The following is a 23,136-nucleotide window of genomic DNA, read 5'->3' on the forward strand; positions in this document are numbered from 1 at the left end:
CGGGTAGCAGGTACGGCCGTACCCATGGCGAACAACGAAACCGAATTCCAAAAAGAGATGCGGACCCAGTTGGCTTTTTTTCCGCTACCCCATTCGGAGGAGCTCCTGACACGGACATCAGCAGACGTACAGGAATACTTGATGGTGACCCGACAAACCACCCCGAGACCCGGAGAGGGGCTACCAGCACACTCCAGTGCTGGTACAGGGAAAGCTAAGATTCCCTACCACGCATTCAAGGATCATACCGACACAGAGGATATCGATGGGTACCTACAGGACTTTGAGCGGTTATGCCAACTGCATAATATTAGTACCGCTGACCAAGTTCCCCTACTGGCTGGCAAGTTATCCGGGCAGGCTGCTGAAGCCTACCACACCATACCAGATGAGGACAGCAGGGACTACCAGAAGGTAAAACAGGCCATCCTGACTAGGTATGCTATTACCCCGGAGGCATACCGACAGCGGTTCCAAGACTTGAAGAAGCTGGAGAAAGATACCCACACTGAGTGGGCGCATCGGCTAACCAGGGCCGCTAAAGGCTGGTTGCAGGCAGCCCAAGTCACCCAGTTGGAAGACCTTTTACAACTCCTGTTGATGGAGCAATTCTTCCAAGGGGTGTCCACTGAATTGCAAAACTGGCTGAGAGATCGAAAACCGTGCACGGTACATACCGCAGCGACCTTGGCCGATGAATACCAAGACGCTCGGAGAGCTCAACGAACCCAGCAACGCTCCAGTATTGGGGTCACCCCAAACCCCACTGCAGCTCCCACACCTCTGCTACCCCGTCCTGGAGGGGGAATCCACCCTCCCCGATACCAGACTCGATCAGCTATCCGTTGCCATCTTTGTAACCAACAAGGGCACATTCAGAGAGACTGTCCCAGGAACAAGAACCGATCCACCTGGAACAACCAGAACAACTGGGCAACTGTACACTGCTACCAGAACAAGCCCCGACTACAGACCCAACCTGCAGTCTTCCACGAGGAACCCTTGGGCATCTTACACAAGGTAAACCCAGTACAGGCCGCTTCGGACAACCTACAAAGCCACCGCCAGGTGGTCTATATAGAGGGCCGAAACGTCCAAGGGCTGCGTGACTCTGGGGCCACCATAACCTTGCTCCGGCAACATTTAGTTTCCACCAATTAACTCACCAGAGACTGTGTAGCTGTCCGGGTGGCTGGGGGAGCCATTTACAAGATTCCCACGGCCAAAGTACACTTGGATTGGGGAGCAGGGTCGGGGAACATAGAAGTGGGCCTTATGCAAAATTTGCCCGCAGACGTTATTTTGGGCAACGACTTAGGGGAGCTGACTTCAGCGTTTGCACCCCGAACCTCCCCACAAGCAGCACTGCCCGTGGTTACCCGACAACAGGCCCACACCAACACACTGACTGATCACTCTGAGGCTCAGGTAAGCAATCACCCCCCTAATGTCTCTTGGGCCCCTCCACTAGAGTTTGGTAGCGAAGTGGCCACTGACCCCTCATTGCAAGTATATAGGGATAAGGTAAACCAGAATCAGGCGGGGTTGGAAGGAGAGAGGTATGGTTGGAACAAGGGGTTACTGTACAGGTATACTGAGAAGATAGTGGCCGGATCTATTCCCCTGTCCGTTCAGCAGTTAATAGTACCTCAGAGGTATAGACGAGAACTGCTACGGGTTGCCCACGATATTCGGCTGTCAGGCCACCTAGGAGTTAGTCGGACGAAGCACCGCCTAACTCAGAATTTCTTTTGGCCAGGGATCACCAAAGATATTAGGCAGTATTGCCAGACGTGTGACACCTGCCAACGAGTAGGGAAAAGAGGAGACCGATATAAGGCAAAGCTACACTCCCTCCCCATAATAGAGGAGCCTTTTAGTCGAGTGGCGGTGGACCTCATTGGCCCCCTAACCAAGGCTAGCCCCTTGGGGAAGAGGTATATACTCACAGTCGTGGATTATGCCACCCGATATACCGAGGCGGTGGCTCTGGCTAATATTCATGCCGAGACCGTGGCGGATGCCCTCATCAAAATCTTCTCCCGCATGGGATTTCCCCGGGAGATTATTTCGGACCGGGGTACCCAGTTTACGGCTGAGATTACCCACCAGTTGTGGAGAGCATGTGGGGTGAAACCCATTGTAAATTCTGCTTATCACCCCCAGTCTAATGGGCTCTGTGAACGGTTTAATGGAACACTGAAACAGATGCTCGGCATTTTCATAGATACCCAGAAGAACTGGGAGCGGTTTCTACCCCATTTGCTTTTCGCCTACCGGGAGGTACCTCAGGAGTCCACGGGGTTCTCTCCCTTTGAATTATTATTCAGAAGGAGGGTACGGGGTCCCCTAGACTTAATCCGAGAGCATTGGGAGGGGGAAGTCACTAGTGACGGTACTCCTATCATACCATACGTGCTGGAGTTTAGGGAGCGCCTGGAGGCCCTGACTCGGACCGTCCGCTCCAACCTTCAGGCGGCTCAAACCCGTCAGCGCCGTTGGTATGATAGGGGCGCCAGGGACCACAGTTTTCAGACTGGGCAGAAGGTGCTAATCTTAAAACCGGTCAAAAATGATAAACTGCAGGCCTCCTGGCAGGGCCCATACAAGGTGGTGGAACAAATCTGTGACACCACCTATGTGATCGGCCCATGTACTGGAGCAGGCGGTAGATGCATGCTCCATGTAAATATGTTGAAGCCATACCATGAACGCGCAGAGGAGGTGAATGCTATTTGCGCCCCTGCCACAGACGACGCAGACAGTTTACCTCTTCCCGACCTCCTAGGAATGAAGAACCGGAACGAAGGTCTGGGAGAGGTACAATTGGGTGAGCGGTTAAGTCCTCGGGAACGAGCTCAAATAGCAGAGCTACTGCAGGAAAAGAGAGACACGTTCTCCAATGTGCCTGGATATACCAGACTGGCCACCCATAGGGTAGAAACCCCAGGTCACCTCCCCATGCGTCAACCTCCTTACCGCATACCAGAATCAGTGAGAGAACATATGCGGAAGGAGATTGACGAGATGCTACAGTTAGGAGTGATTGAGCACTTGGACAGCCCCTGGGCCTCGCCGGTAGTTCTAGTGCCGAAGCGGGACGGCACGACCCGCTTCTGCGTAGACTACCGGAAACTTAATGATAAAACCGTCTCTGACGCCTACCCTATGCCCCGGATAGATGAGCTCCTGGATAAAATGGCTCGAGGCCAGTACCTCACCACCATAGATCTGTGTAAGGGGTACTGGCAGATCCCACTAGCCGAGGATGCCATTCCCAAATCAGCGTTCGTCACCCCGTTTGGCCTGTACCAATTCAAGGTCATGCCATTCAGGATGAAGAACGCTCCGGCTACTTTCCAGCGAATGGTAGATCGGCTACTAGATGGGTCCCAAGAGTACACATGCGCCTATTTAGACGACATAGCTATATTTAGCAGCTCCTGGGACAAGCATTTGAACCATATAGGGGCAATCCTAGATCACATTAGGGAGGCAGGATTAACCCTTAAGCCTAGCAAATGTCATATAGGGATGGCGGAGGTCCAGTACCTAGGGCACCGAGTAGGTAGCGGGCAGCAGAAGCCCGAACCGGCCAAGGTAGAGGCCGTAGCCAAGTGGCCCACTCCCCGTACCAAGACCCAAGTGCTAGCCTTTCTAGGTACTGCAGGCTATTATAGGAAGTTTGTACCTAATTATAGTACCCTAGCCAAACCCCTCACCGACCTCACCCGTAAAAACCTTCCTAAGATTGTTACCTGGAGCCCAGAGTGTGAACAAGCATTCCAAGAACTGAAAAACGCTCTGGTAAATGCCCCTATCCTTGCTGCCCCGGATCCAACTAAACGCTTTCTCGTCCATACAGACGCTTCTATGTTTGGATTGGGAGCCGTGTTGAGCCAAGTCGGGGCTGATGGCGGCGAGCATCCTGTGGCCTACCTAAGCAGGAAACTGTTACCCCGAGAAGTTAGCTACGCCGCCATCGAAAATTAATGCCTGGCCGTGGTGTGGGCCCTCAAGAAACTTCAGCCATATCTATATGAACAACAATTTTCCCTGCTCACAGATCACAACCCGTTGTTGTGGCTGAACAGGGTATCCGGAGACAATGCCCGGCTGTTGCGCTGGAGTTTGGCGCTGCAGCCGTTTGACTTAACAATCCATTACCGACCTGGGAAGCAAAACGGCAACGCCGACGGGTTGTCCAGACAAACTGAACTTGAACCTTGATCTGTGAACACTCCTCCGGACCTCCCCAAGCCAATCCATTGGGATCAGACTGGGTATGCCGGTTTGGTTCTGGGGGAGCATTGTGGCAAACCTCGCCACTTATGAACTATGCAGGAATTGTTATTTAGGCTAATGGTTAAAATGTATGTTAAACTGTATGTTACTGTTTAAACTCCCTACTGTTTCAGTTGGGAAACCCCTTGTAGGGGAGACTGTTTTTAAAAAGTGTTTGTTTTTCCAGTTGTTGAATAAGTTGTTGTTGATTCCCAAGCTATGTGTCGTCTAGTTCTTGGTGGAAAGGGGTTATTATTTCAATTACCAAGAGTAGTTACTTGCTTGTCTCTGCCTACCCAAAAGATATTACAGATCCTACTGCCTCTCTGCTACAATTACCAAGAGTAGTTACTTGCTTGTCTCTGCCTACCCAAAAGATATTACAGATCCTACTGACTCTCTGCTACATACGGTGCAATAGGAGTAATTATAGGGAGGGTTATATGGTGCAATAGGAGGAGTTATAGGGAGGGTAATATGGTGCAATAGGAGGAGTTATAGGGAGGGTTATATGGTGCAATAGGTGGAGTTATAGGGAGGGTTATATGGTGTAATAGGAGTAATTATAAGGAGGGTTATATGGTGCAATAGGAGGAGTTATAGGGAGGGTAATATGGTGCAATAGGAGGAGTTATAGGGAGGGTTATATGGTGCAATAGGAGGAGTTATAGGGAGGGTTATATGGTGCAATAGGTGGAGTTATAGGGAGGGTTATATGGTGCAATAGGTGGAGTTATAGGGAGGGTTATATAGTGCAATAGGTGGAGTTATAAGGAGGGTTATATGGTGCAATAGGAGGAGTTATAGGGAGGGTTATATGGTGCTATAGGAGGAGTTATAGGGAGCGGTTATATGGTGCAATAGGAGGAGTTATAGGGAGGCTTATATGGTGCAATAGGTGGAGTTATAGGGAGGGTTATATGGTGCAATAGGAGGAGTCATAAGGAGGGTTATATGGTGCAATAGGAGGAGTCATAGGGAGGGTTATATGGAGCAATAGGAGGAGTTATAGGGAGGGTTATATGGTGCAATAGGAGGAGTTATAGGGAGGGTTATATGGTGCAATAGGAGGAGTCATAGGGAGGGTTATATGGTGCAATAGAAGGAGTTATAGGGAGGGTTATATGGTACAATAGGAGGAGTTATAGGGAGGGTTATATGGTACAATAGGAGGAGTTATAGGGAGGGTTATATGGTGAAATAGGAAGAGTTATAGGGAGGGTTATATGGTGCAATAGGAGGAGTTTTAGGGAGCGGTTATATGGTGCAATAGGAGGAGTTACAGGCAGGGCTGTTTCTAGGGAACTTGGTTCCCAGGGCAAAATTCCAAAATGTGCCCCCCCCCCCCCCCATTTCTAAAGTGCTCCCAGTTTTTTTATATTTTAGTAAAATGCATATAATCTCCTTGTGTCTATAAATCATCAGCTATGGATTTTCATACATTCCCATTTAATTGAACATTTAAATGAATGTATAAGCACCAGGCTGATAAGTCCCCATTTTTTTTCCAAGAACATTAATAGTAATATGAAGCCCAAAAATGTTATTTAGTGATTCAGACAGATCATACAATTTAAAAAAGTTTCCAATTTACTTCTATTATGAAATGTGCATTGTTCCCATTATATTATTTGTTAAAGAGATACCTAGGTAGGCATCTGGAGCACAACATGGCAGGAAATAGTGCTGCCATATAGTGATCTTGCAAATGGATAACGATTTTACAGTACAGTGTCCCTTTAAGGGAAAAGCAATTTTACAGTATACTGAGCCTCAAATGGACTAAAACAATGCTATGCATGTATAATCGATGTATATAACCTTATAATGTAACTCTAATACTATGACCTAACTATATATAACCTTATAATGTAACTCTAATACTATGACCTAACTACATATAACCTTATAATGTAACTCTAATACTATGACCTAACTATATATAACCTTATAATTTAACTCTAATACTATGACCTAACTACATATAACCTTATAATGTAACTCTAATACTATGACCTAACTATATATAACCTTATAATGTAACTCTAATACTATGACCTAACTACATATAACCTTATAATGTAACTCTAATACTATGACCTAACTACATATAACCTTATAATGTAACTCTAATACTATGACCTAACTATATATAACAGTGTTACTATAAGTCCCAGAGGTAAGTAGGGTGCAGAAGCCTTTGCAACTGCATATTCTCCACATATCAGCACTATGGAGCTAAACAGTGTCACGTGTAATGCCTGAGCTTCTTTAGGATTTTTAAATATAATTCACTTTGTCATTTTTTTCCCCTGGTGCTACTGTTTGCTTTGAAGACTCATAAATGTAATTTCTATTTAGTCCCATACTGGAAATATATATATACCTACATATACAAGCAGTGCTAGACATATATATATACCTACATATACAAACAGTGCTAGACATATATATATACCTACATATACAAACAGTGCTAGACATATATATATATATACCTACATATACAAACAGTGCTAGACATATATATATACCTACATATACAAACAGTGCTAGACATATATATATATACCTACATATACAAACAGTGCTAGACATATATATATATATACCTACATATACAAACAGTGCTAGACATATATATATATATACCTACATATACAAACAGTGCTAGACATATATATATATATACCTACATATACAAACAGTGCTAGACATATATATATATACCTACATATACAAACAGTGCTAGACATATATATATATACCTACATATACAAACAGTGCTAGACATATATATATACCTACATATACAAACAGTGCTAGACATATATATATAAATACCTACATATACAAACAGTGCTAGACATATATATATACCTACATATACAAACAGTGCTAGACATATATATATATATACCTACATATACAAACAGTGCTAGACATATATATATATACCTACATATACAAACAGTGCTAGACATATATATATATACCTACATATACAAACAGTGCTAGACATATATATATATATACCTACATATACAAACAGTGCTAGACATATATATATATATACCTACATATACAAACAGTGCTAGACATATATATATATATATACCTACATATACAAACAGTGCTAGACATATATATATATATACCTACATATACAAACACTGCTAGACATATATATATATATATACCTACATATACAAACAGTGCTAGACATATATATATATACCTACATATACAAACAGTGCTAGACATATATATAAATACCTACATATACAAACAGTGCTAGACATATATATATATATACCTACATATACAAACAGTGCTAGACATATATATATATACCTACATATACAAACAGTGCTAGACATATATATATATATATATATATATATATATATACCTACATATACAAACAGTGCTAGACATATATATATATATATATATATATATATATATATACCTACATATACAAACAGTGCTAGACATATATATATATATACCTACATATACAAACAGTGCTAGACATATATATATATATATACCTACATATACAAACAGTGCTAGACATATATATATATATACCTACAATATACAAACAGTGCTAGACATATATATATATACCTACATATACAAACAGTGCTAGACATATATATATATATATACCTACATATACAAACAGTGCTAGACATATATATATACCTACATATACAAACAGTGCTAGACATATATATATACCTACATATACAAACAGTGCTAGACATATATATATATACCTACATATACAAACAGTGCTAGACATATATATATATACCTACATATACAAACAGTGCTAGACATATATATATATATACCTACATATACAAACAGTGCTAGACATATATATATATATATATATATATATATATATATATATAATACCTACATATACAAACAGTGATAGACATATATATACCTACAATATACAAACAGTGCTAGACATATATATATATATACCTACATATACAAACAGTGCTAGACATATATATATATATACCTACAATATACAAACAGTGCTAGACATATATATATATATAACTACATATACAAACAGTGCTAGACATATATATATATACCTACATATACAAACAGTGCTAGACATATATATATATACCTACATATACAAACAGTGCTAGACATATATATATATATATACCTACATATACAAACAGTGCTAGACATATATATATATATATATATATATATATATATATATATACCTACATATACAAACAGTGCTAGACATATATATATATATATATATATACCTACATATACAAACAGTGCTAGACATATATATATATATATACCTACATATACAAACAGTGCTAGACATATATATATATATATACCTACAATATACAAACAGTGCTAGACATATATATATATACCTACATATACAAACAGTGCTAGACATATATATATATATACCTACATATACAAACAGTGCTAGACATATATATATATACCTACATATACAAACAGTGCTAGACATATATATATACCTACATATACAAACAGTGCTAGACATATATATATATACCTACATATACAAACAGTGCTAGACATATATATATATACCTACATATACAAACAGTGCTAGACATATATATATATATATATATATATATATATATATATATATATAATACCTACATATACAAACAGTGATAGACATATATATACCTACAATATACAAACAGTGCTAGACATATATATATATATACCTACATATACAAACAGTGCTAGACATATATATATATATACCTACAATATACAAACAGTGCTAGACATATATATATATATAACTACATATACAAACAGTGCTAGACATATATATATATATACCTACATATACAAACAGTGCTAGACATATATATATATACCTACATATACAAACAGTGCTAGACATATATATATATACCTACATATACAAACAGTGCTAGACATATATATATATACCTACATATACAAACAGTGCTAGACATATATATATATATACCTACATATACAAACAGTGCTAGACATATATATATATATAATACCTACATATACAAACAGTGCTAGACATATATATATACCTACATATACAAACAGTGCTAGACATATATATATATATATATATATATATATATATATATATATATACCTACATATACAAACAGTGCTAGACATATATATATATACCTACATATACAAACAGTGCTAGACATATATATATATATATACCTACATATACAAACAGTGCTAGACATATATATATATACCTACATATACAAACAGTGCTAGACATATATATATATATACCTACATATACAAACAGTGCTAGACATATATATATATACCTACATATACAAACAGTGCTAGACTTATATATATATACCTACATATACAAACAGTGCTAGACATATATATATATACCTACATATACAAACAGTGCTAGACATATATATATATACCTACATATACAAACAGTGCTAGACATATATATATATACCTACATATACAAACAGTGCTAGACATATTTATATATATACCTACATATACAAACAGTGCTAGACATATATATATATAATACCTACATATACAAACAGTGCTAGACATATATATATATACCTACATATACAAACAGTGCTAGACATATATATATATATATACCTACATATACAAACAGTGCTAGACATATATATATATATATATATATATATATAATACCTACATATACAAACAGTGCTAGACATATATATATATATAATACCTACATATACAAACAGTGCTAGACATATATATATATATATATATATATAATACCTACATATACAAACAGTGCTAGACATATATATATATATATACCTACATATACAAACAGTGCTAGACATATATATATATATATATATATACCTACATATACAAACAGTGCTAGACATATATATATATATACCTACATATACAAACAGTGCTAGACATATATATATATATATATATACCTACATATACAAACAGTGCTAGACATATATATATATACCTACATATACAAACAGTGCTAGACATATATATATATATACCTACATATACAAACAGTGCTAGACATATATATATATATATATATATATATATATATATATATACCTACATATACAAACAGTGCTAGACATATATATATATACCTACATATACAAACAGTGCTAGACATATATATATATATATACCTACATATACAAACAGTGCTAGACATATATATATATATATACCTACATATACAAACAGTGCTAGACATATATATATATATATACCTATGTTACAGAAGCATTAGTTATTTTGTTGTGAAGAGCTTATTTCCCAGCAGCAATGCCTGAACCAGCAAGCCAGCGCCTAAGAAGGGCTCCAAGAAAACCGTAACAAGTATCATTTCATAAAGAGTTAACTCTTTTTTTTCAGCTTTTAGAAACTATTGTCTAATCACCTCTGGAGCCAGACTGCTAATTGATAAGATGAACTTGTAAACTTGTTATCTTAAGTACTGTAATCCTATTGTGGCCTGTCAAAGGACAGTGCTCTCTATCTAAATGTGTGATGGGGGATTTTGTGCTTCCCCCCCTCTCCCCCTGGGAGTGCCCTGTGTGCATGTAACCTTAATAAAAAGCAGGCTGGGCATCCCAGTCCTGAGTTCTTGTTTGACCCTCAATCGCAGCGTTGACTCGTTTTTGTGGGCAGAAGGGTATCCTAGCGGTACTGCAGCTAAGGGAGATTATTCTATATTTGCGAGACTCATATAGAATACTATGGAAAGCAGCTTCTCCCCTCTTTAGCAATAGGGATCCAGGCTACTAAGCGGTCCATCTCTCAGCGAGACTAAGGGTAACCGTAACATTTGGCGGCAGCGGCGGGATTTTCCTGGATTTCCTAGGAGAGGTACAGAACGGATGGAGAGCGCTTACGAAAAATTGAAGCGTACAACCCTAAAGGATTTACTTTAAAGCAGAGGGGGGTACGCCAGCAACCGGCCGAGGAGAGAGCTGATCGCAGAATTGACCGAACTGGATCAGAGCTTCACAATGGCGGAAACACCGACCACGATTAGTGACGAAAAAACCAGGATTGTTCGGGAAAGGCTCTCATTATACGGGCCGAACTCCTCCATGGAATTGGTACAGCAGTTGATGGCGGAGGCGGACGAGGATATACGAGAGACTCGAGCCCACGAACTCAACCTAGCGAATGCACACCGCAATGCTGAAGCCCCGCAGGTAATCATCCCTGTCGAAAATGCTGGGAGGCCCAAGATACCCTATGCGGCATTTCGACCCTTCCTAGAGAGCGAGACAGGGATTGATGAATATTTGGCGGACTTCGAAAGGCAATGTGCCCTGCACCAGATTCCCAACAGAGAGTGGCCCACGATATTGTCTGGGAAACTATCCGGGCGAGCCCTGGAAGCCTTTCGTACTCTGGGTGCTGAGGAAGTGACACAGTATGAGCTAGTTAAGGAGACACTGTTGCGACGGTACGCTGTAACTCCGGACACGTATCGCCGACAGTTTCGGGGCACGGAAAAGAAGCCTAACGATACCCATATGGAATGGGCGCACCGAATGCGGAGAGCGGCAAATCACTGGCTGAGCGGAAGTAAAGCGGTGACTGGGGAGGAAATTTTACAATTGTTTCTCTTAGAACATTTTTATAATGGCATGGAACAGCAAGGGAAGGAATGGCTGCGAGACAGGCGGCCTTCTACCTTAGAAGAAGCAGCCAAATTGGCCGATGAACATTATGACTCCCGTCTTCACGAACCCATGAACTACCGAGCTCCAGCACGGGTCGAACCCAGAGAGGTTTACCGTGCACCCCCTCGTACTGAATTCCGAGCCCCGGTGCCCACAAGGCCCGTCCGACACTCAGGACCACCCAATAACAGCTCTGAGCGTCCCAGACCGACTTGCCACCGATGCAAGCAACCAGGGCATTTCATGGCTAGCTGCCCCCTTAATACGCACCAGACACCCAGGAATTACAATTACCCCTCTGGGTCCTATCGTCCGGCCCGGGCCCTCTGTGTTAACCAAGAGGCCCCTATGGAGGGATATGTGGGGCCGCTTCACGAGGCAGACCCTGTATATGCTGCCTCAGATAACCGCCAGCACCATCGGCAGAGGGTATGGCTCGAGGGGCGATCTACCGAGGGATTGCGAGACACAGGGGCTACTATCACGCTGGTACAGAGTCATTTGGTGCCAGAGCACAAGCGATCCGGACAGACTGTGGCCGTTAGAGTGGCGGGGGGGGATGTGTACAAAATTCCAACAGCTAAAGTGCATCTTGATTGGGGAGCGGGAAAGGGGGCTGTGAACGTGGGCCTAATGGATAATTTACCTGCCGAAGTACTACTGGGCAACGATTTGGGCCCCATGACTTCTGCCTATGCTCCAGTATGCAACAACGAGGCGGACCCAGTGACTACACAGGCCCAAGCCCGGACGGAGCGAGAGCTCTCACCAGTGCGGGAGACACAGGTAAGACCTACCCCGACCTTGCCTGACAGGTTAGGCCCCATACCCTGGGACACCCCAGATGCTTTCGAGGCAGAGTCTAAGACTGACCCAACCTTACAAAAGTACCGGGAACGAGCAGAGACCGGAGGGGGCGGGGCAGATAACAAAACATTCTTATGGGAAAAAGGGAAACTATACCGCTGGACAGAGAAAAGGGGACAGCGTAGGCGACAGCTGGTAGTGCCCCACAAATACCGTCAAGAAATCCTCAAAATAGGCCACGACATCCCCTTAGCAGGCCACCTAGCCGTTACCCGTACCCTACACCGCATTACTCACACGTTCTTTTGGCCAGGGGTGCACGCTGACGTTAGAACTTACTGTAACACCTGCGATGTGTGTCAACGAGTAGGAAGGCGAGGCGATCACCCTAAAGCCCAGCTAGTAAATATGCCCATTGTAGAGGAACCCTTCAGCCGGGTTGCTATTGACCTAGTGGGACCACTGGCTACCCCTAGTCCCTCCGGTAAGCGATACATTCTTACCGTAGTGGACTACGCTACCAGGTACCCAGAGGCTGTCGCCCTATCCAACATACAAGCGGATACGGTAGCGAATGCACTAGTACAGGTGTTCTCCCGGGTAGGATTTCCAAAAGAAATCCTATCCGACCGAGGCACCCAATTTACGGCTGAATTGACCCAACAACTCTGGCAGGTTTGCAAAATTAAGTCCCTCCTGAGCTCCCCATACCACCCCCAGACGAACGGGCTGTGTGAGAGGTTCAATGGGACCCTCAAGCAAATGCTCAAGACGTTCACTCAGGAATACCGAGACTGGGAACGCTTCCTGCCGCACCTCCTATTTGCTTATCGGGAGGTGCCCCAGGAAACGACAGGGTTCTCTCCCTTCGAGTTGCTCTACGGAAGAAAGGTACGGGGACCCCTAAACCTGATCCGGGAGCACTGGGAGGGAGAGATGGAGGCTGACGGTGTCCCCATTGTGCCATACGTGCTGGAACTCAGGGACCGAATGGAGCAATTAGCCAAATCCGTGCGGGCTAATCTCCAGTTGGCCCAGAGAAGACAGAAAGTATGGTACGATCGGGGGGCCCGAAAGAGAATCTTCACCATAGGACAAAAGGTGTTAGTACTTAAGCCGGTGAAGACAGACAAATTGCAGGCGTCCTGGCAGGGTCCCTACCAGATCGTAGAGAAAAGGGGAGACACCACTTATGTGATAGCTAGCTGCCACGACAACAATCTTAGAAAGACATTCCATGTAAACATGCTCAAGGAATATTTTGAGCGACCAGAGAACGTGACGGCCGTATGTTGTTCCCCTCAGGAAGACCCCGACAGTCTACCCATTCCAGACCTATTAGAAAAGAGCCTCCCCACAGGTATAGTGGCGCAGGTTCAGATAGGGGACCGACTTAGCCCTACTGAAAGGGAGCAGCTCAACCAACTCCTCCAGTCTAAACACCTCACCTTCTCCCCGAAGCCAGGGTACACTACTTTAACCACCCACCAGGTAGATACTCCGGGACAAGCTCCCTTGCGCCAGGCTCCGTACCGAATCCCCGAAGCAGTTAGGACAGGAATGAAGAAGGAGATCGATGAGATGCTCCAGCTCAGGGTAATTGAGCCCTCCGATAGTCCCTGGGCCTCCCCAGTTGTCTTGGTGCCCAAGAAAGATGGGACCACCCGGTTCTGCGTAGACTATCGGAGGCTCAATGAAAAGACCGTGACGGACGCTTACCCTATGCCCAGGGTAGACGAGCTACTCGATCGTATAGCCAGGGGAAATTACCTGACCACTATTGACCTCTGCAAAGGTTACTGGCAGATTCCCCTGGCCCCGGAGGCTATCCCCAAGTCGGCATTCGTCACCCCATTCGGCTTATATCAGTTTAGGGTAATGCCGTTTGGGATGAAGAATGCCCCAGCTACATTCCAGCGCTTGGTGGATAGGCTCCTGGATGGCTTCCAGAGTTTTGCTTGCGCCTACCTGGACGACATAGCGATCCACAGTGAGTCCTGGGAGGACCACTTAGCTCATGTGGGAATGGTTCTGGATCAGATCCGGGCTGCTGGCCTGACTCTGAAGCCAGAAAAATGCCACTTTGGGATGGCCGAGGTACAGTACCTGGGTCACCGGGTGGGGTGTGGAAAGCAGCGACCAGAGCCTGCCAAAATAGAAGCTGTCGCCAATTGGCCCACCCCCATCACTAAGACTCAGGTCCTAGCCTTCCTGGGCACGGCAGGGTACTATAGACGGTTCGTACCAGACTACAGCACACTTGCCAAACCCCTGACTGACTTGACCAAGAAGAACTTACCTCGACAGGTCCTGTGGTCTCCCCACTGTGAAACGGCTTTCCAGGCTCTCAAAAATGCTGTAATTAACGCTCCTGTCTTGGCGGCCCCAGCCCTTAACAAACGTTTTATCGTCCATACAGATGCTTCCATGTTCGGGCTGGGAGCCGTCCTCAGCCAAGTAGGCGAAGATGGAGGGGAGCATCCAGTTGCCTACATCAGCCGGAAGCTCCTGCCCCGCGAAGTCAGCTATGCAGCGGTCGAAAAGGAGTGTTTGGCTTTGGTGTGGGCATTAAAGAAATTGACTCCCTATTTATATGGTCAGGAGTTCACTCTGGTCACCGACCATAACCCGTTGGTGTGGCTGAACCGGGTCTCTGGAGATAACGGCAGGCTATTACGTTGGAGCTTATCGTTGCAACCCTTCAATTTCACCATTACTTACAGACCTGGGAAACAGAATGGCAACGGCGACGGGTTGTCCAGACAAACCGACCTCAGCCCTGCATAACCAGCGGTCTGGACAGCCTTAGTCTGCCCCGAAAAGGGGTCAGACCGTGTCTGCCAGAGTGTTCCACAGAAAGGGAGCACTGTTACAGAAGCATTAGTTATTTTGTTGTGAAGAGCTTATTTCCCAGCAGCAATGCCTGAACCAGCAAGCCAGCGCCTAAGAAGGGCTCCAAGAAAACCGTAACAAGTATCATTTCATAAAGAGTTAACTCTTTTTTTTCAGCTTTTAGAAACTATTGTCTAATCACCTCTGGAGCCAGACTGCTAATTGATAAGATGAACTTGTAAACTTGTTATCTTAAGTACTGTAATCCTATTGTGGCCTGTAAAAGGACAGTGCTCTCTATCTAAATGTGTGATGGGGGATTTTGTGCTTCCCCCCCTCTCCCCCTGGGAGTGCCCTGTGTGCATGTAACCTTAATAAAAAGCAGGCTGGGCATCCCAGTCCTGAGTTCTTGTTTGACCCTCAATCGCAGCGTTGACTCGTTTTTGTGGGCAGAAGGGTATCCTAGCGGTACTGCAGCTAAGGGAGATTATTCTATATTTGCGAGACTCATATAGAATACTATGGAAAGCAGCTTCTCCCCTCTTTAGCAATAGGGATCCAGGCTACTAAGCGGTCCATCTCTCAGCGAGACTAAGGGTAACCGTAACAACCTACAATATACAAACAGTGCTAGACATATATATATATATACCTACATATACAAACAGTGCTAGACATATATATATATATATATATATATATATACCTACATATACAAACAGTGCTAGACATATATATATATATACCTACATATACAAACAGTGCTAGACATATATATATATATACCTACATATACAAACAGTGCTAGACATATATATATATATATATATATATACCTACATATACAAACAGTGCTAGACATATATATATATATATATATATATATATATATATATACCTACATATACAAACAGTGCTAGACATATATATATATATACTACATATACAAACAGTGCTAGACATATATATATATATACCTACAATATACAAACAGTGCTAGACATATATATATATACCTACATATACAAACAGTGCTAGACATATATATATACCTACATATACAAACAGTGCTAGACATATATATATACCTACATATACAAACAGTGCTAGACATATATATATATATACCTACATATACAAACAGTGCTAGACATATATATATATACCTACATATACAAACAGTGCTAGACATATATATATATATATATATATATATATATATATATATATATATATATTATACCTACATATAGAAACAGTGCTAGACATATATATATATATATATATACCTACAATATACAAACAGTGCTAGACATATATATATATATACCTACAATATACAAACAGTGCTAGACATATATATATATATACCTACATATACAAACAGTGCTAGACATATATATATATATATATATATATACCTACATATACAAACAGTGCTAGACATATATATATATATACCTACATATACAAACAGTGCTAGACATATATATATATACCTACATATACAAACAGTGCTAGACATATATATATATACCTATATATACAAACAGTGCTAGACATATATATATATACCTACATATACAAACAGTGCTAGACATATATATATATATATATACCTACAATATACAAACAGTGCTAGACATATATATATATATACCTACATATACAAACAGTGCTAGACATATATATATATATATATATATATATATATATATACCTACATATACAAACAGTGCTAGACATATATATATATACCTACATATACAAACAGTGCTAGACATATATATATATACCTACATATACAAACAGTGCTAGACATATATATATATATACCTACATATACAAACAGTGCTAGACATATATATATATACCTACATATACAAACAGTGCTAGACATATATATATATACCTACATATACAAACAGTGCTAGACATATATATATATATATGTATATATATATATATATATATATATATATAATACCTACATATACAAACAGTGCTAGACATATATATATATACCTACATATACAAACAGTGCTAGACATATATATATATATATATATATATACCTACATATACAAACAGTGCTAGACATATATATATATACCTACATATACAAACAGTGCTAGACATATATATATATACCTACATATACAAACAGTGCTAGACATATATATATATACCTACATATACAAACAGTGCTAGACATATATATATATACCTACATATACAAACAGTGCTAGACATATATATATATATATATATATACCTACATATACAAACAGTGCTAGACATATATATATATACCTACATATACAAACAGTGCTAGACATATATATATATACCTACATATACAAACAGTGCTAGACATATATATATATACCTACATATACAAACAGTGCTAGACATATATATATATACCTACATATACAAACAGTGCTAGACATATATATATATAATACCTACATATACAAACAGTGCTAGACATATATATATATATATATATATATATATATATAATACCTACATATACAAACAGTGCTAGACATATATATATATATATATATATATATATATATATAATACCTACATATACAAACAGTGCTAGACATATATATATATATATATAATACCTACATATACAAACAGTGCTAGACATATATATATATATATATACCTACATATACAAACAGTGCTAGACATATATATATATATATATATATATATATATATATATATACCTACATATACAAACAGTGCTAGACATATATATATATACCTACAATATACAAACAGTGCTAGACATATGTATATATATACCTACATATACAAACAGTGCTAGACATATATATATATACCTACATATACAAACAGTGCTAGACATATATATATATACCTACATATACAAACAGTGCTAGACATATATATATATACCTACATATACAAACAGTGCTAGACATATATATATACCTACATATACAAACAGTGCTAGACATATATATATATACCTACATATACAAACAGTGCTAGACATATATATATATACCTACATATACAAACAGTGCTAGACATATATATATATATATACCTACATATACAAACAGTGCTAGACATATATATATATACCTACATATACAAACAGTGCTAGACATATATATATATACCTACATATACAAACAGTGCTAGACATATATATATATACCTACATATACAAACAGTGCTAGACATATATATATATACCTACATATACAAACAGTGCTAGACATATATATATATATATATATATATATATATATATATAATACCTACATATACAAACAGTGCTAGACATATATATATATACCTACATATACAAACAGTGCTAGACATATATATATATATACCTACATATACAAACAGTGCTAGACATATATATATATATATATATATATATACCTACATATACAAACAGTGCTAGACATATATATATATATACCTACATATACAAACAGTGCTAGACATATATATATATATATACCTACATATACAAACAGTGCTAGACATATATATATATACCTACATATACAAACAGTGCTAGACATATATATATAAATACCTACATATACAAACAGTGCTAGACATATATATATATATATATACCTACATATACAAACAGTGCTAGACATATATATATATACCTACATATACAAACAGTGCTAGACATATATATATATATACCTACATATACAAACAGTGCTAGACATATATAGATTATTATATATTCTACATTATCAGGGCTTATAGATAGATGTCTATATGTATGTATATATATATATATATATATATATATAACCAATTTATTGCAGATTATCGGCTAGATTTAGAGTTGGGCGGTAGCCGTCAAAACCAGCGTTAAGGGGTCCTAACGCTGGTTTTGGCCGCCCGCTGGTATTTGGAGTCAGTCAGGAAAGGGTCTAACGCTCACTTTCCAGCCGCAACTTTTCCATACTGCAGATCCCCCTACACCATTTGCGTATCCTATCTTTTCAATGGGATCTTTCTAACGCTGGTATTTAGAGTCTTGGCTGAAGTGAGCGTTAGAAATCTAACGACAAAACTCCAGCCGCAGAAAAAAAGTCAGTAGTTAAGAGCTTTCTGGGCTAACGTCGGTTCATAAAGCTCTTAACTACTGTGCTCTAAAGTACACTAACACCCATAAACTACCTATGTACCCCTAAACCGAGGCCCCTCCACATCGCCGCCACTCTATTAAAATTTTTTAACCCCTAATCTGCCGACCGCACACCGCCGCCACCTACGTTATCCCTATGTACCCCTAATCTGATGCCCCTAACATCGCTGACACCTACATAATATTTATTAACCCCTAATCTGCCCCCCCCCCAACGTCGCCGCTACCTACCTACACTTATTAACCCATAATCTGCCGACCGGACCGCACCGCTACTATAATAAATGTATTAACCCCTAATCCGCCTCACTCCCGCCTCAATAACCCTATAATAAATAGGTACAAAAAAGAGAGAGTGACGTTTGACAGTACCCAGCACTCACAAAACACTATATAGTAACAGTATGCATTGAAAACCGGATTGTGTCCAGAACTGGTTATTAAAACGTAACTTTTACTAATGATAGAATAAAATAAAAAAGGTTGGTAAATAGTACTAAATGTATAACATAAATATGTGAGACATACATTTAAAACTTAGATTAAGAAACAGATCAGGGCTGTGTGTGTGAGACTTCAAAAACAGAATTACTTCCCTGGGTAATAGTTCAAATACACCGTAACCCTCAGGGCTCAGAGAATACACGGATTGCTCTAAAGCTAATCTAAAAAGGGGATTGACCCCAACAACATTACCTAATCTGAGCAATACTGGTCCCTAGAGCAGGAGAGGAAACGGTTTATAAATGACTGATTAAGGAAGGCAATTGCCACATCAATATAAGCTTAGAAATGTCCCAGGTAAACACAAATTAGCAAGTCTCATGCACACAGACAAGCACTATATTATGAAGGGGTTGATATTTGCACTATATTATGAAGGGGTTGATATTTGCTACCCCCCTTCTCCTACACTTCACCATTGATACTAACTGGTATATAATGAATACTGAATAGATTATATATCTACTATTATTTCAGCATACTATATTATGAAGGGGTTGATATTTGCTTCAATTACTATACCCTATAATAAATAGTATTAACCCCTAATCTGCCCTCCCTAACATCGCTGACACCTAACTTCAAGCATTAACCCCTAATCTACCGACCGGAGCTAATTCTAACCCTAACACCCCCCTAAGTTAAATATAATTTTTATCTAACGAAATAAATTAACTCTTATTAAATAAATTATTCCTATTTAAAGCTAAATAATTACCTGTAAAATAAACCCTAATATAGCTACAATATAAATAATAATTATATTGTAGCTATTTTAGGATTAATATTTATTTTACAGGCAACTTTGTATTTATTTTAACCAGGTACAATAGCTATTAAATAGTTAATAACTATTTAATAGCTACCTAGTTAAAATAATTACAAAATTACCTGTAAAATAAATCCTAACCTAAGTTACAATTAAACATAACACTACACTATCAATAAATAAATTAAATAAACTACCTACAATTACCTACAATTAAACCTAACACTACACTAGCAATACATTAATTAAATACAATACCTACAAATAACTACAATTAAATAAACTAACTAAAGTACAAAAAATAAAAAAGAACTAAGTTACAAAAAATAAAAAAATATTTACAAACATTAGAAAAATATTACAACAATTTGAATCTAATTACACCTACTCTAAGCCCCCTAATAAAATAACAAAGACCCCCAAAATAAAAAAATGCCCTACCCTATTCTAAATTAAAATAGAAAAGCTCTTTTACCTTACCAGCCCTGAAAAGGGCCCTTTGCGGGGCATGCCCCAAAGAATTCAGCTCTTTTGCCTGTAAAAAAAAAACATACAATACCCCCCCCCAACATTACAACCCACCACCCACATACCCCTAATCTAACCCAAACCCCCCTTAAATAAACCTAATACTAAGCCCCTGAAGATCTCCCTACCTTGTCTTCACCACACCGGGTTCACCGATTCGTCCTGGCTCCGACGTCTTGATCCTAGCCCAAGCGGGGGGCTGAAGATGTCCATGATCCGACTGAAGTCTTCATCCAAGCCGGAGCTGAAGAGGTCCATGATCGGGCTGAAGTCTTCATCCAAGCGGGAGCTGAAGAGATCCATGATCGGGCTGAAGTCTTCTATCAAGCGGCATCTTCAATCTTCTTTCTTCTGGATCCATGGTCATCCCGCTGACGCGGAACATCCATCTTCACCGACGACTTCCCGACGAATGACGGTTCCTTTAAGGGACGTTATCCAAGATGGCGTCCCTCGAATTCCGATTGGCTGATAGGATTCTATCAGCCAATCGGAATTAAGGTAGGAAAATTCTGATTGGCTGATGGAATCAGCCAATCAGAATCAAGTTCAATCCGATTGGCTGATCCGATCAGCCAATCAGATTGAGCTTGCATTCTATTGGCTGATTGTAGGTATTGTAGGTATTGTATTTAATTAATTTATTGCTAGTGTAGTGTTAGGTTTAATTGTAGGTAATTGTAGGTAGTTTATTTAATTAATTTATTGATAGTGTAGTGTTAGGTTTAATTGTAACTCAGGTCAGGGTTTATTTTACAGGTAATTTTGTAATTATTTTAACTAGGTAACTATTAAATAGTTATTAACTATTTAATAGCTATTGTACCTGGTTAAAATAATTACAAAGTTGCCTGTAAAATAAATATTAATCCTAAAATAGCTACAATATAATTATAATTTATATTGTAGCTATATTAGGGTTTATTTTATAGGTAAGTATTTAGCTTTAAATAGGAATAATTTATTTAATAAGAGTTAATTTATTTAGTTAGATTTAAATTATATTTAACTTAGGGGGGTGTTAGTGTTAGGGTTAGACTTAGCTTTATGGGTTAATACATTTATTAGAGTAGCGGTGAGATCCGGTCGGCAGATTAGGGCTTAATAATTGTAGGTAGGTGGAGGCGACGTTGGGGGCGGCAGATTAGGGGTTAATACATATAATATAGGGGTCGGCGGTGTTAGGGGCAGCAGATTAGGGGTACATAGGTATAATGTAGGTTGCGGCGGTGTACAGAGCGGCAGATTAGGGGTTAATAATAATATGCAGGGGTCAGCGATAGTGGAGATGGCAGATTAGGGGTTAATAAGTGTAAGGTTAGGGTTGTTTAGACTCGGGGTACATGTTAGGGTGTTAGGTGCAGACTTAGGAAGTGTTTCCCCATAGGAAACAATGGGGCTGCGTTAGGAGCTGAACGCTGCTTTTTTGCAGGTGTTAGGTTTTTTTTCAGCTCAAACAGCCC

Source organism: Bombina bombina, chromosome 3 (assembly GCF_027579735.1).
Source record: "Bombina bombina isolate aBomBom1 chromosome 3, aBomBom1.pri, whole genome shotgun sequence".
Classification (NCBI taxonomy): Eukaryota; Metazoa; Chordata; class Amphibia; order Anura; family Bombinatoridae; genus Bombina; species Bombina bombina.